Source organism: Xenopus laevis, chromosome 2L, assembly GCF_017654675.1.
Source record: "Xenopus laevis strain J_2021 chromosome 2L, Xenopus_laevis_v10.1, whole genome shotgun sequence".
NCBI lineage: Eukaryota > Metazoa > Chordata > Amphibia > Anura > Pipidae > Xenopus > Xenopus laevis.
Window position 1 is genome coordinate 155,531,621 of NC_054373.1, and position 17,383 is coordinate 155,549,003.

At 39.3% G+C, this 17,383-nt stretch overlaps 1 protein-coding gene across 1 annotated transcript in view; it reads left to right on the forward strand.

The window, feature by feature from the left end:
* The first annotated feature begins 882 nt into the window (after nt 1–882).
* itgb7.L (integrin subunit beta 7 L homeolog) overlaps nt 883–17,383 on the forward strand; it is a 56,975-nt gene continuing 40,474 nt past the window's right edge. Inside the window, exon 1 of the mRNA XM_018247577.2 lies at nt 883–1,018. The gene's annotated coding sequence lies outside the window, so the exon portion shown is untranslated. The remainder of the gene's footprint in view (nt 1,019–17,383) is intronic.

A 17,383-nucleotide genomic window follows, 5' to 3' on the forward strand; every position in this document is an offset into this window, starting at 1 on the left:
ATATTAGAAACATTTTTTATTTTGCACAGTCTATCTATTTACCCAGTTTTTATTTTTACACTAAACTGGGGCTTTGCATACATGTGTGGAGGAAGGGAGAGTTGCAGAACAGTACTTCTCAGTTGCATAAACAGGATTTCTGGATGCCAGGGGTGCAAGAGTATGCGTCTTTGTGCTCATTCAGGCAGAGCTTCTGCCCAGGGAAATCAATGCACTGTGCACCTTGCGCCGGACAGAAAATCCATTCAGTGCCATAGAGCACTGGTCAGCCCTTTCCTGTTAAATGACTTTTATCTCTGTGAAGTGTTACGGAACATGTTGGTACTATAAAACTGCAAATAAAAGCATAATAATAAAACTGTCCTGACCTGAGAAGGCAAATAAATTACCCATCTGTCCCTATTTCTACTCAGATTTAATTTTGTGCAGATAAATGGTTTTACTGGTATGGAAGAGGAAGGTGCAAGTAAGTAGACATGAGAGTCGAGAATGACTGTCTTGCCTCTGATTGTATAATTCCTGGAAACCTTTCATAGTTTCTTAACTTACTCAGCGGAATTGTTATATACACCAAGGCTGCAAGGTCTTCTCTAGCAACACCCAACAAACAGTCCACCCAACTTGCAATAGCTTGAACCATAGCTCATTGTCAAGAACAAGTTATCCAACACTTTTTATGCCCTGATGCTCAGGGAGATTAAGCAATTTAGGGTCACAGGGAGTTCCCTTAGGAGTTTTCCCTGTACACCCTTTAAGAGCTGTTTGTATTGCAGATAACTGCTAAGTATCATGCTTTAGTTACACAATGCAGACACAGTTTATTTCTTCCGCTCATGCTATGGGCTTGTGGCTTTTTCAGGGGCTGGGACAGAAGATGAGGAAGGGGTTTGAGGTGATGGGGGTTGGGTAGGTTACATATTTTGCTACAAAGTCTGATGATTCTGATATGTTGTTTTTTTCTTTCATTTGCAGCTAATGAACTTATTCTTCTCTTGTGACAGAAGAGCCCCGGGACACAGTAAGTTCTCTTCATTTAAACGATTCCCCTCCCTTGGTGGCATCACCTGTCCCTCTGAAGTAGACCCTATGAGTTAGTGGTATAATTGTACATAGGCAGTTAGTTTGTCAGTTATAGATCATTTATTTCTTAGTTTTGCAAACAAAAGAGGACATAGGAGATGATGGGACATCAATGGTAACAAAAAGGAAGGGAGAAAGGGAGCAGAAGTGGGAGAAAAACATTCCCTATATTAGATAACTTAGTACCAATGATGCTGTTTTTTTCCAAAATTTTAATATTGGGAGGGTTTCAGCTGTGTAAGGGGAGAATATTTATTGATATAATAGCGATAGTTATATGTGACAGATGGCTTAGATTTGGGGATGATAAGACTAACGCTGCATTATTCATTACTGAGGTGCAGAAAAGAGATGTTATTTCTGATTTACCCAACTATATAGTTGAGACTAATTTTATCATCACCTGAGAGGGGAGAGAGGGAGCCACAGATATACAAATGTATGCTGCTCAATTCAGTTCTCTATGAAATCCATTCTTAATACTGCAGCAATGCTTTCCTCTTGTATTCAGGTGCCAGTTGTGCACAAGAGCTAGCATAAGGGGCTTACATAAGGTATAATGGTTACAGGAGTTAGGAAGAGCTTTCCTATGCGTGTGATGAAATGTGCCACTGTGCAAAGCCTGCTGTCTCCTGAAGCTACAGTTAAGTGCTGAGGTTTATATCTAGTTATATATTATTTGTATCTACACACTTAAAAGGGGGTGCCCTTAGTAGTTGCAAGTTTAGGAGAAAATTATTATTTGCTATTTACAGGTACTCCTGGAAATCATCAGTTATGGTGATATTTGGGTAAAAACATAAAACACATTTGGGCAAATTCACTAAGATTTGTAGTTGTGCCAGCGTCTGCTTCGCCGCACTTCGCCAGGCGTATTTTCGCCAGCGCTATGCAAATTCACTAAAATCCAAATTTGCGCTCAGGGGAAGCGTAAGGTTGCGAAGTTGCACTAGCGTTAATTCGCCAAGCAAAGCGAAGTTACGCTAGCGATGCTTAATTTGCATATGGTGCCAAATTGAAGTTACAATGGAGGAATATGAAGCATCACTACACAAGCCTGGGAAACCTTCAAAACAGCAAATAAAATTTTTATTTTGCCCTACACATGTGCCCACTGTATAGTTAAGGTGCCATGAGTTAGGAAATGTAGGGGGGAAGGAAGGGAGCCCCAAAAAATTTTTCACCCATAATAAAGAAAAAACGCCAGCGTTTTCTGGGACTTAGAATTTTTTTTAAATTTTTTTTAAGCAATCCCTATCTACTCTATTGCACTTCGCCTGGTCTGAGGTGGCGAAGGAAGTCTGGCGTAAAAGGTAGCGTTCAGAAAAATGCGCGCGTCAGTGAATTTGCGTAGTTACATCCGTTGCGCAAATTTGTCAGGCGTAAGGGTGCGAAGTAACACTAGCGAATTTACGCCAGTGTCCGTTAGTGAATCGGCGAATTAATGAAAATGCGCTACGCTAGCGAATTAACGCTAGCGTTAGGCGCTTTGTCCTTTAGTGAATTTGCCCCATTGTTCCCAAAATAGATCTGCAGATTATCAACCTTATGCAGTGTTGGACTGGGCCAGTGGGACACAGGAAAATACCCGGTGGGCCCCGGCCCAGACCTGCCCCCCCCCAGCTGCCGCATAAAGAAATAAGACTGTGCGCGATGTCTGTGTGCCGTGGACCAGGTAATCGGAGGTCGAGAGGGGGCCCCAGGGACTGCGAGGAGGGTCCTTTGTTTGCAACCCCAGTGAGCCCCGAAGGCTCCAGTCTGACCTTGACCTTATGTTAAACTTTTTCAGGAAATTGTTTTTGCGCAAAAGAAGAAATTGCTCCCACTGCCTATATTCTTTCATTTAATAACTTATATTTTATATACCTCCACAAAACCATATTTTTCCTGGCTCGGGTTGACTTGCATGGGTGATGAATGAGAGAAATCACACAATTTTTCCTTTTTTCCGAGGTTATAATATAGGGTTTGTGTGACGTGTGTGCTGGATATTAATGAAGAGTGACCAGGAGTAGATCTGTTATCTGGAATGCTTGGGACCTGTGTGCTCTGAATAAGGGAGCTTTCTGTAATTTGGAGCACCATGCCTTATGGCTACTAAAAAAAACTTTTAAAAACAGAAATAAACCAGTACGATTGTTTTTTTATTTATTTATATAGCTCAGTTGCCATCGGGTGCAAGGAACTCTATAGAAAATGGCATTGCTTTATTTATAAGGATAAGAGAGCCCATACTTCTAGCAGTGACCTGTTTGCCGCAGCTCTACCTGTGTAGCACTTCTTTGTACATAATCAATTTATTTTACATCCGGAATGCAGACATGTTTATCATGTAGCAACTTGCTGTGCTAAAGACTTGTACGATTTCCTCCTGACACATATATCTTAACGGACATTTACAGCTGCAACACTCGCTTCATCTTAAAACCAAATAACTTCTTAATTTGACTGGTTATTCCTGTAATACAACAATGGAATCATGTAGACTGTGTAGAAAATTGTGTTGTTAAAAAGGGAAGTACGGCTGTTTAGATCTATTCTTTACATTTTAATTCCAACTTCAAGTCACTTAAAGGAGTGGTTCACTTTTACCATAACTATTAGTATGTTATAAAATGGCTAATTCTAAGCAACATTTACATTGGACTTTATTTTTACTTATTTATAGTTGTTGAATCTTTTTCTGACTCTTTCCAGCTTTTAAATGGGGTCACTGACCTCATCTATAAAAAACAAATGCTCTGTAAGGCTACAAATGTATAGTTATTACTACTTTTTATCTTTCTGGTCAGGCCCTCTCCTATTCAAATTTCAGTCTCTTATTCAAATTAATGTATGGTTGCTAAGGTAATTTGGACCCTAGCAATAGGATTGCTGAAATTGCAAACCGGAGAGCTGCCAAATAAAAAGCTAAATAATTCAGATAATAAAAAATGAAAACCAGTTCCAAATTATCTCAGAATATCACTGTCTACATCATAATAAAAGTTAATTCAAATGTGAACAACCCCTTTATGATTCAAGGACTTATTTATGAAGTGGTGCAGAGTATCTAATCAGATCCTATTTGCCATGTTTTTGCCAACAATGCAGTGTGTCTTTGCCAAATTCCATACTAATCGCGGCGCACACCATGTGCCTGATCAACAACACAGGGACGAGTCGGCTGCACCCATGGACACTTCCCATTATGAGAACCTTGGAATTATCACCAGGTTCAAGTGGGTTTCCTAGTGCCCATATCCACAAATGCACACAGTTTATTAAAGCAAGTTGTATGGGCACTTTTAGGCTTGCGACAAGCTGCTGTGGAGCACAAATGGGTGCAGTTACCTGGATCAGTGACGTAACTATAGAGGAAGTAGACCCCGCGGTCGCTGGGGGGCCCAGACTGCAGGGTCTGCTTCCTCTACAGTTACATGGAACACCCCTTCCCCAGCCATTATCTTACCTTTGGCCAAGGAATGGAGATGCAGGCTGCTCCACCACTGGGAGGAATGGAGCAGGGAGTGGGCGGGCATGAGGCAGGAGTGGGCGGGCATCAGGCAGGAGTGGGTGGTGCAGATGGGTGGGTGGGTTGGGAAGTGCATGGCACTTAGTTACACCTCTGACCTGAATAGTGTCAGTGCATGCTCAGTTTTGTGCTACTAACTTGCACTTGCATCTTTAAAAAAGTTATTCTTTCTCTGCTCTTTGCAGAATTAGGTCAGTGTACAAAAGACAGAACACACAGCTAGACGGGGCTCTGGGATTAATGCACATATGGAGATGGTGTTATTTCCTGGGGTCCCCTTTGCATGTTGTAGCTATACATGCTTTTATTTTATGGATCACAATAATTCCATTTCTGGCACCACAATTATTGCTGCATTTCAATTCACACAATTTGCATGCAAACTAAACCACATCAGAGTGCCTGGAAAAAATGCTGCATTGTGGTTAAAAAAACTATCACATGCAAATTTAGAAATTTCCACATTGCACTTGGTTCTTAAATGAGAACTAGTGTGTATAGTAAGGAAGGATGGTGCAAGGGGTCGAGACTGCAACTGTGGGATAGTGTAGATCAGGAGTCCCCAACCTTTTGTACCTGTGAGCCACATTCAAATGTAAAAAGAGTTGGGGAGCAACACAAGCATGGAAAAAGTCCCTTGGGGTGTCAAATAGGGGCTGTGATTGGCTATTTAGTAGCCCCTTTGTGGACTGGCCGCCTATAGGAGGCTCTACTTGGCACTATACTTAGTTTATATGCAATTAAAACTTGCTTTCAAGCTTGGAATTAAAAAAAAAAGCACCTGCTTTGAGGACCATGAGAGCAACATCCAAGGGGTTGAAGAGCAACATGTTGCTCACGAGCTACTGGTTGGGGATCACTGGTGTAGATAGTTAAGCAAAATGGTGTTGTAAAATCCTGGATGGAAGTTTGGTCGAGTTTGTATTATTGGAACTATGAGAAGAATTTGAGTTTTAGTAAATAACCCCCTAAGTGTCTGTAATAAAAACCAATTCCAGTAACACCACTGATGTTGCCCTGGGAACAGCCAACACAAATGGAAGTTCTGCCTGACATTGCTGGTTTGTGGTGTAAAACAGAGGCTTTTGCTTTATCAGTTGCATGTTAGGGCAGCTCTGTGGTGAGAACTGAGTAAGAACAGAGCTCCAGATCTTTCCTGACAATCACGTCTTTGCTTCATTAACCCGCTGCTCTGTGTGCTACCATGGGACCTGTTTATGAAGACACTGCTGATAGGTGGATGCAGAAATATTACCGGGTTTCTTCATTCTGTTGATTGCAAACTGATAAGATACAAAACACTATTTTGTTCTGGCTGAAATATGAAAATATACCAACTAACAGCATGTCTCTCAAGGCATTTAATAAGCCTGATACATTATGCTGCCAAATAGTGCTTACCATTGATTTTCACACAGAGACACTTTAAAGATCACTATATCAAATTTAATCTTGTGCTTTTTGTAATTTTCTTCCTGTTGCTTCTTCCTTCAAGGAGAATGAAAGCTACGGAGGCATTTTATTGCCAATAGATTAGCTGCAATAGTGCAAGCTAGAATGCTATATGTATTCTGTATAATGCTTTACCATACCTGAGTAAACAGCTGTAGAAGCTCTCTGTTTGTTTAGGGTAGCAGCTGCCATATTAGCTTGTTCTGACATCACTTCCTGTCTGAGTCTCTCCCTGCTCACTTATAGCTCTGGGCTCAGTTTACTGCAGAGAAGGGTGGGGGGGGGGAGGAGCAAACTGAGCATGCTCATGCCCAGGGCAAGGAGGTTTAAGCTGAAAACAGGAAGTCTGATACAGAAGCCCATGTGAACACAATAGAAGGAAATAAATGATGTGTTTCTTTTGACAGAAGACTCAGAGCAGCATTACTTTGAGGGATTACTGGTATATTTAGGTGGACCTTTCTGATAAAGCTTACTTAGTTTTAACCTTTCCTTCTCCATTAAAAGAACAGTAACGTCAACAAATAAAAGTGTTTTAAAGTAGCAAAAATATTATACAGTGTTGCCCTGCACTGGTAAAACTGATGTGTTTGCTAAAGAAACACTACTATTGTTTATATAAATAAGCTGCTGTGTAGCAACGGGGGCAGCCATTCAAAGGAGAAAAGTCTCAGGTTACACAGCAGATAAGCTCTGTAGAACATAATGGTGTTATCTGTTATCCACTATTTAACCTGTGCCATATAGTCTTTTTTCAATTTCCACCATTGCTATACAGCAGTTTGTTTATATTTTCATTACTTTAAAACACTTTAATTTTTTGGTGTTACTGTTCCTATAATATCTAAGAAGGCATCCCTGTCTCACCTTGCAATTTTAACTCTTCCAGAACTGTCATTATCTCTCAGGCCAAATAGCCTCCAGTATCCTTCTTCATTTCCAAGTCTTCTATTGCTTAATAGTCCTCTTACATTAAAGGGATTCTGGGAAAACAACATTTTTGCAAAATACATCAGTTAATAGCTCTCCTCCAGCAGACTTCTGCACTAAAATTCTTTTTTTCAAAAGAGAAAACAGATATTTTTTAATTTTGGAAATCTGACAAAGGGTTAGACACTGTATGTTTGTTTCCCAGGTGATCATGTGACTTGTGCTCTGATTAACTTAAGTTACTCTTTACTGCTGCACTGCAAGTTGGCTTGATATCACTCACCTCCCCCCCAGCAGCCCTTCATCAGAACAATGGGAAGGTCACCAGATAACAGCTCCCTGACACCAGCATTGCTAAAAATGCTCCTATGCCCCACCTAGTGGTACATATGAGCAGAGCACTCAGTAGTAAAAATCCAAGTCTGACTAACCCAAGTCGAGCCTCAGTTACATTGTATAGGAGGAACAATAGCTCATCTGAAAGCAGTTCCATTGTGAAGTGATGTCTCTTTCTGAAAGCACATGACTAGGCACAATGGCCTGAGACGGCTGCCTACGCACCAATATAGAAATAAAAAAAATATATATTTATTGCTTCAAGAAAGGTAGAATGAATTACTTGCAATGTGCACAGTATAATGTAGTAATTACAATTATTCCATAAAAAAACATGACAGAATCCTTTTAAGGAACTGGGGGCATCGTCTAATGTAATTGTGTTTATGATCTAAAACAGCCACAGGAATAACTGCAGTAACAGCGAGCATTCCCTAAGTTTGCTCTTAGCCAGGGTTCAGGGACATACCTGTGGCAAATTACCATAAGGTCAACCAGGTGGCTGTCTGGGCCCATAGTTTAAGGGGGGGGCAATGGTGCCTAAAGGGGGGTATGTTATTACATTATAATGCATGATATGTACAGGTATTGTATCCATTATCCAGAAACCAGTTATCCAGAAAGCTCAGAATTATGGAAAAGCTGTCTCCCATAGACTCCATTTTATCCAAATAATCCAAAATTGTAAAAATGATTTCCTTTTTCTCTGTAATAATAAAAAAAGTATCTTGTACTTGGTCCAAAGCAAGATATACTTAACCCTTACTGGAAGCAACACCATCCTATTGAGTTTATTTACATAATATTCTTGTAGACTTAAGGTATACAGATCCAAATTACGGAAATATCCATTATCTGGAATACCCCAGGTCCTGAGCATTCTGGATAACAGATACCATACCTGTACCACCTCTGTAATATACAAATGTGACAATTATCATTTGAATCTCTATCTAACTCTAATCAGCATGCTTATATGGTAGCTCTAACAGATGGCATATGAGTTTTAGTATTCTTTTTAAATGTTTAATTCATTTGTTCATTTATCTAAATTAATTAATTTCTCACGACTTTCACAAAAATAGCCCTTGATTTTATGTCTAAACCTAAAGCCTTTAACGCCCAGTTCTTTGATGAGGAACATTAAATACATGCTTTGAAAAACCCAGTGGGAGGGAGAGACATTAATATGATGTTGAGACTCAGGTTGAAACATGATGTGGTTTCCATCTGCAACACATTACTTCTCCTTGTAGCATCACTTACACAACTCGGCAGCCTCGTGTGGCTTTTTGTACAGCATCATCAACCAGCGTAGAGAAAAATACATTGCTGTGTCTAAAAGAAAAGAGCAACTATCATATCTTTCCTATTAGAGGAAAAAACATTTGTTCTCATACTACTTTGAAATCCTTGAAGACATGAAGGGGTAGGAACAAGTGTAATTTCTCTCAACACCTTAAACGGGATCTATTGGGAAAATTAAAATGTAATATAAGCTCACTGAAATAAGAAACTTTCTAAATATATTCAGTTAAACATTCTGTATTGTTATTCTTCACTCTCCCTCTTTTCGCAAACTTCTTTCTCTCTTGATGCAGTAGGTGGAGTCAATTTTTGATTGACAGTTAGATCTAATACATCCATTTGGGGGGGTGCACCTTTTGCCTAGACAATATATTTGAGTTCATACTTCAAAAATAACCAGCTCTGCTGGAAATCCTGTTACCTTGCATTTAGCGTGTGTACAGGACCGCCATCAGAAATTGCAGGGCCCCATACGACAGAATTTCCTGGGCCCCCTGGGCTGCACCCACCGCAAGCCCCACCTAAAGGTCCGCCCTCCCCACCACACAGTAAAAAAAACAAAAAAAATATTGGTGACTAGGGTTCCCACATGTTAATAAAAAATAAAAAGATATTGGTGGTCAGGGCCCCCCATAAAAAAACATTTGTGACCAGGGCCCCCCCATTAAAAAATATTGGTGGCTAGGACCCCACATGAGAAAAGAAAAATTGGTGGCCAGGGCCCCCCCCACATTATGAGAAAATTGGTGGCCAGGGCCCCTTAAACGTCCATGCCTTCTCAAAGTCAGCAGCTTTCAGAAAGATGGGGGGCCTGGCTAATCAAGTAAGTGTGGCGTGGCCGGGCCCCCCTTACCCTCGGGCCCCCTGCAACTCTCCCCCCTGTCCCCCCTGATGGCTACCCTGCGTGTGTGCCAGAGTCAGTTTGTTTGTGCTGGAGTTGGTTTTTTGAGTAAGCGCCGCTTAAACATCTGCTAGAAAAGTGAGACATCCCTCTCAATCAAAATCTGACCCAGCATGAAGAGAGCATGAAGAGTGACAGATTACTAGAAAGTGCAAAATTGAAGATTATTTCATAAACTACAGAATTTTTAATTGATAATATTTAGAAAATTTTGTATTTCAGTGAGATGAAGCTTATATTCATTTTTCATTTTCACAATAGATCCCCTTTAAGTTAAGGAACCTTACATAAATCTCCTACGTTGTTTATTTGAGTGAAGAAGAATCCTTTTGGTTTCAGGACACGTGCATGTATAGCATTTGTATGCAGAGCAGAGGATATGAAGCCAGTTTTGCTCCTAGAATTTACATTGTTATGGAATTCCTTATACGATATAGGAGATTTGTAGCAGCAGCAGATACGGATCAGATCCCAACTACAGACTGATCTCCCCTTAGAAGTGCAAACAGTAGGTTTTCTGATCAGCCTATCTAAAGCCAGGAGAGAAGGTCCACATAGAAGCATTTTGGGTGAGATGACAATTTCCGGCTTTGTATGCAAAGTAGAAGGAATACTGGGAAGGAAACCTAGTTTCCCTCTTGAAATATTAATAATATCTTTTCATGGAAAAACCAGAGTGTCCCTCGGGTTGTAAAACTTTTATAGTGTAATGGCTAAATTAATGACAGACGTGACACATTGTTAAATACCAATAGTATAATAACTGATGTTCCCAACCAGTCACATGCTGCTGAGGCACAGTATATATTCCATTATATAGACTTCCCAGTAGTCCTCCTTCTTCCTGATTGACTCCAAGGGACCACCTCCTTCCAGAGCAGTCTACAAAAAGTGGATTCCCTGTCTTAAACTGTCATCTAAGGACTCAACCATATAATAGCATCTACCAAGTAAAATTATGTTATTTAACCCTGTTTCACTTCCCACCTGTTTACAAAAGCAACATCCACATATTCATTTATGGCAGGAGATGAGCCGACCAATATCAACAAATGGATATCGGTTGTCTTATTGATTGGCCAAGGTGGAAAATTTTGATTTGAAAGTACCCAAAGATTGGCCAGGATTACTGCTGAATCAATACAGGTAGAATTGTAATGTTTCTACCTGTATAGATGTGACAATTCAGTTCTTAACAATTGTAAGAAAATGAACAATCTTTCACAGGAAAGATCGTAATTGTTTTATGTATGGCCACCTTTAGAAACAATTTTCTGGAATGCTTGGCCGACTGGCACTTTAGCCGAAACCTGCTACACATATAGAATGAAAGTAACTCTGTCCAAGCATTAATGACTTTCAAATCTTTATGAATATTCTAACCCTATTCTATACACAAGTCCCTGCCACCTGGGTGAGATGTCCTGCAAAAATAACTCTGGCAATACATCTTAATTTTTTGTTCCTTAATTCTTGCTGTTGGTTAGAACTTAAAGGGATACTGTCATGGGAAAAAAATTTTTTTTCAAAATGAATCGGTTAATAGTGCTGATCCAGTAGAATTCTGCACTGAAATCCATTTCTCAAAAGAGCAAACAGATTATTTTATATTCAATTTTGAAATCTGACATGGGGCTAGACATATTGTCAACTTCCCAGCTGCCCCAAGTCATGTGACTTGTGCTCTGATAAACTGCAATCACTCTTTACTGCTGTACTGCAAGTTGGAGTGATATCAACCCCTCCCTTCCCCCCCCAGTAGCCAAACAAAAGAACAATGGGAAGGTAACCAGATAACAGCTGCCTAGTAGATCTAAGAACAACACTCAATAGTAAAAACCTATGTCCCACTGAGACGCATTCAGTTACATTGAGAAGGAAAAACAGCAGCCTGCCAGAAAGCATTTCTCTCCTAAAGTGCAGGCACAAGTCACATGACCAGGGGCAGCTGGGAAATTGACAAAATGTCTAGCCCCATGTCAGATTTCAAAATTGAATATAAAAAAATCTGTTTGATCTTTTGAGAAATGGATTTCAGTGCAGAATTCTGCTGGAGTAGCAATATTAACTGATGCGTTTTGAAAAAAACATGTTTTCCGATGACAGGATCCCTTTAAGGCCTTTTCTACCTACAGGCACATAGCCATTGGAGCTGGTGATGAGTGAATTAGTCGATGAAAAATTTGAGAAATGCATTGAAGTCAATGGGCAACAAAAAAAGTACAGTTTTTTTACTCGTGCTACAATTTTTCTTTAAAGGCAATGGAAGTTTTTTCTTATGGCGACTTTTTTGGTTTCAGCGACTGCTTTGTCCAAATACATTTAAGTCAATGGGCGTTTTTTCTGATGGTGATTTTTTTGTCCAAATGCATTAAAGTTAATGGGCATTTTTTTTTTTGTCTCTGCGATATTTTGTTCTTGTCGTGGCAAATTTTCCTGTAGTTTCGTGAAAATATGAGCAGAGGCGAAATGAAGAATTTCTCCGCAAATCCATGGCATCACTAATTGGAACTCCATAATAACTAGTGCCACTGCGCATGCCTGTAGTACTGCAGCTTGTACTGTTCATTTCTAAATCAATATGTCTCTTTAACCCAGCTGTATTTGTTCACCTATACACTCCTCAAATGGCTGCACCACTGCCCCTAAACAAGCCCCCCATTGTTTTATTTTCTTTTGTCTAATATAAACAATTACTTCCTCTTGGCTTGTTTCATTAACTATAAAGGTGTTAATGACTCAACTTGCAGTTTTGACCTTGCTTAAGATTTCTTTGTTCTTCACTGAAATATTTGTTACCTGAATTTATACTATCAGAGCACAATGTTTTGGGGGCTTTATCTCCCATGGGTAAATACAGAAAGTCCTGTACTGCTTGACTACACAGAATAGACCTGGTTAGGTGTGGTTCCCACCACAGGATATGAAAGTTCTTTGCAGTGAATAACAAACTCCTTGCAGCATTACTTGATAAAAAAAAAACAATAGACTTTTCTCTGGTTGATCTAGAAATGCCTCATCTAAACTTGGACACACGGATAAACTTGAACATTACTTTTATAGTCAATACATACAATCCCTCAGGTTGTACAAGGCAAACTCTCAAAGTCATTATTTATAACAGAACACATGTCCTTTTCGCTTGAAGAACCTTGGAAGATACCTGAGCCCCTTTCAGCGTTGAAGCACCCAACAAAAGTGTCTTCTGCTGGTAACTACAGAATTAGAAGAGACAATTTTTAATGGTGATATTCTTAAAGAAATTGAGGCTTTCAACAGAAAGATGCCATGGTGGGCTTTTTGGAAAAAAAAAAAAGAATCCCGGTCCCAGGGCAAGCATGTGGATTTAGCAGCTCCAATACTGGAGGCAGAACCTTTTCCCCTCCTTTTCTCCTGACTTACATGTTTAGAACCTTTTTCTTCCTTTCCCTTCCTCTTTCCCTTCAGTTCCCTTTGCCTTCCTTTTACTATTATTCTTATTGCATAGACAATGCACCGTTGACTTTTAAAATGGTGCAGACCAAAACATATTTATAAGCTCATAACTATGGGTAGTTAATTGTATTTGATTTTTTTTTAACTTTTATTAAGGATAAAGCTTTGCAGAACAAAGGTATTGTACAAAATAACTTCAATAACCAGTACATCATTGCCAACAATTGTTGTGTCCCATTTCAATTTTTTTAAATCCTTTAATTGTATAGAAGTTCTAATGCTCTTTAAAAAAAAAAGAAAAAGAAAAAAAAGTCATATGAAACATGAGATGTAAAAATAGAAGCATTGACGTACACTTAGGGCCAAATGTATTATAGCTGGAGGTATTTTTCCACACTTAGGGGCTGATTCACTATGGGTCGAATATCGAGGGTTAATTAACCCTCGATATTCGACTGGGAATTGAAATCCTTCGACTTCGAATATTGAAGTCGAAGGATTTAGCGCAAATAGTGCGATCGTACGATCAAAGGATTATTCCTTCGATCGAACGATTAAATCCTTCGATCGAACGATTAAATCCTTCGATCGAACGATTAAATCCTTCGAATCGAACGATTCGAAGGATTTAAATCCAACGATCGAAGGAATATCCTTCGATCAAAAAAAGTTAGCCAAGCCTATGGGGACCTTCCCCATAGGCTAACATTGACTTCGGTAGCTTTTAGATACCGAACTAGGGGGTCGAAGTTTTTTTTAAAGAGACAGTACTTCGACTATCGAATAGTCGAACAATTTTTACTTCGAATCCTTCGATTCGAAGTCGTAGTCGAAGGTCGAAGTAGCCCAATCGATGGTCGAAGTAGCCCAAAAAAAACTTCGAAATTCGAAGTTTTTTAACTTCGAATCCTTCATTCGAAGTTAGTGAATCGGCCCCTTCGAAAAAAGAAGCAAAAATGGAAGATCTTGAATTTGTCTTTTCCAAACTGAAAATTAAACTTAAATATTCAAGATTTATCAGGTGAAGCAATTTCACATGTTCTTTTGTAAACAATGAAATTTAAATGAAAGGAACAATTGTGTATTTTCGGATTACAGGAAGATAATCTCCAATAGATTCCATTTTAATCCAATAATTCTAACATTTTTTATTTTTTCTCTGTAATAGAATATAATAGAACGATACCTTCTGCTTGATCCTAACTAAGATATAAGTAATCCTTATTGGAGTAAAAAGGTTTACCGGTATGTTTCAATAATTATTTACTAGTCTTAAGGTATAGAGATACAAATTATGGAAAAAGCCTTCATCCCAGGTCCCAAACATTTTTGGATAATGTACTAGCGATTGAGAAAAATAAATCACCAAAGTTGATTGAGTTTAACTATGATTGTTTTTCCACTACTGAGTTTAGAAAAAGATTCAATTCAAATATTAATTGCCCTCCCCATGTCTTGACAAAAAAAAACTCTAAAGGGTGTAGCTAGCAGCTATAATTGTGATATTTACAGTTGTAGTAGTGCAAATTTCCCCATAGTTGTTGTGAGAAGAAATTCTATTTATTAGGGATTTAGAAAGATGATTATTGACGTAGAGAAGTTGCTTTTATGTTCTACTGTAAGTTAGTTTAGCTGTGGCAGGAAATGACTTATTTCTATTTCTTTCCAACAAATTTCTGATTTGATGCTGTCACAGTTCACTTTTTTAATGCGCAGGTGTGATTGTTCATATCTGTACTATATATATATATATATTCTATAGGTATTTGTAGTGTGAGAAACTTTCACATCAAAATCACTGAGTAATTCTGTTCCGACTATTACTGCCGTTCTGCTTTACTCTTCATAGTTTATCAAAAGTCCCTCCTCCACCCACCTTTGGGAACAGTTTGGTCCGCTGGCTGTGGTTTATGCATTCAAAAACATAAATAAGGACACAGGTTTATAATGTTCAAAAGGAAAAGTCCTTAGTATAACAAGGGGAAGTTCACCTTTACGACTCTTACGGGTTATGCAATAAAAAGTCTTACATTTGTCCACATCTTTTAACCAATTGCAACCAATGTTTCAAACAGCTGTCTATTAACTGCTACCTGCGAATTGGTTTCTATGTGTTACCAGAGAAGTGGCAAACGTAAGAACATTTATTACACTTCACTTGTGTTTGTTGTAGCTGCACATATCTTCAGCAGGTTTTATTTGGTCTTTATTATTATTTGATATGATATTGGAATTGTAGCCTATCCAGGATCTTGCCTGCAACTGATAATGCAGCCTGGCTGCAGACTGACACTAAGGGCTCTTAAAGGAGAAGTAAACCCTTGCTACTAGAATCCCTTACCCACCACCCTACATAGACCCCCTCCCTGCTCCCCCCCCCAGCCTAGGCGGTGCCTTTGCTAAATGCCCCTAACTCTTTACTTACCCCTACTACAGATTCTGTCCAGTGGAGTTCACGGCGGCATCTTCTTTTCTTCGGTAATCTTCGGGAAGTAAGTGTGTATCGGCACATGCGCAGTTTTCTGTTTCATGACGAATGTGCCAAAAGTCATGGAAATTGCCGAAAAGAAGGAAGAAGACCTGAAGATTACTGAAGCAGCTGAAGATGGTGCCAGTGAACTCCATTGCACAGAATCTGCACCGAGGGGTAAGTAAAGAGTTAGGGGCATTTAGCAAAGGTACCACCTAGGCTGGGAGGGGGAGCAGAGGGGGGGTATTTGTAGGGTAGGGGATTTTAGTAGCAAGGGTTTGTTTCTCCTTTAAACATGGGTGTTTTTGCCCTGCACTCCCCTGTGTTCTGTTTAATCTGTTCAGGAGTAAGCGTATCCAATATCCAACATGCTGTGTTCCACCTGCTTTTAGCGCTTACACACGGTGTCATGAGTATATACCCATAAGGAAAAACACCCATGTGTAAGTTTTTTAAATGTATTTGTTTATTGCTTATTTACTTTTTATTTTTATTCAAAATTGCTTCTTGGTTGTTATGATAAGTAACCCTAGCTATCAAAGGAAAAGTAACACTAATACATGAAAGTGTATTAAAGTAATGAAAATATAATGTACTGATTGTGCTGCACTCAGGCCTGGATTTGTGCAGGCCCGGATTTGTGGCGAGGCCACATAGGCGGGGAAATTTTTGGGGCATCTTTTAAGCACTGGGGTCTTAACGCTCCCCAGCGCTTCTGCCTCAGCGAGCGCCAAAGCCGGCGCTAGGACCCTGCGGCCACAGGGTGGCGCGACCGGAGGCAACAGGGGTATGGATCGTGCGGCCTTGGGGCGCCGCTTCGTTAAATCCGGCCCTGGATTTGTGGCAAGGCCACAAAGGCTGGGACGACCTGCTACCCAGCCTCACCAGCTGCCAATGCACCGAGGACTGCGCGCGTGGCAAATTTGGTGTCGATAAGGTAAGAGTCGACCTAGGGGCACCCGTACAACTGGTGTGTTTCCTGCAGAAACTCTACAATAGTTTATATAAACAAACTGCTGTGTAGCCATGGGGGCAGCCATTCAAAGATGAAAAAGGAGAAAAGGCACAGGATACGCAACAGATAACAGATAAGCCTTGTAGTATACAATGGGATTCTTCAGAACTTATCTGTGATCCATTGTGTATCCTGTGCTTGAATGGATGCCCCCATATCTACATAGCAGCTTGATTATATAAACTTTATATTATATAAAATTTTTATATAATATATATATATATATATATAAATTTTTTTATAAAGCAAACACACCAGTTTTACCAGTGCAGAGCAACAGTACATTATATTGTCATTCTTTTAAAACACTTTATTTTTTTGTCATTACTGTTCCTTTAAATCCCAAGGCTGAGCGATGCAGCGCAACTAACAAAAAAACCCTTCAGAAAAGAAAACATGAAGATCAATTGCAAACTGATTTAGAATGTTGCTGTCTGCACCATAGTAAAAAAATAGTTTTAAGGTGAATTCACAATCCCATCTCTTTTAAATAGTTTTTAAAGATCTGTTTCAAACTTTGTATCTGTTCTTACTTTTTAAAACTCCAATTTCAATGAAAATGATTAATTTCTAACCCATTTCTACTTCCTAGTAAAAAAAGTATTTGTTTTCCAGCTGAGACCTGCTGATTTTTCTTCTCTTAAATAAATGAAGTTCTATAGGGGGGATAAAGCAATTCTTTTGAGGGAGATAAAAGAACAACATTGATATTTAAATTACCCCCAGTTAGTTGTTGAAATTGTTATAGTGTTTAAACAACAGGATTTCGGTAACCGTTTGCTACTTTGAGTGAATTTCCATGACTTTATTAACCACTTTTTCACTACTGGACTTTAACGGAAACTTGAAGTTTTATAAATAGTCAGTGTTTACTTCATCTAAAAGCCAAGTGTGTCAGTGTAGTCAACGGTATTATTTTGCCTCCTTATAAATACAGGTATG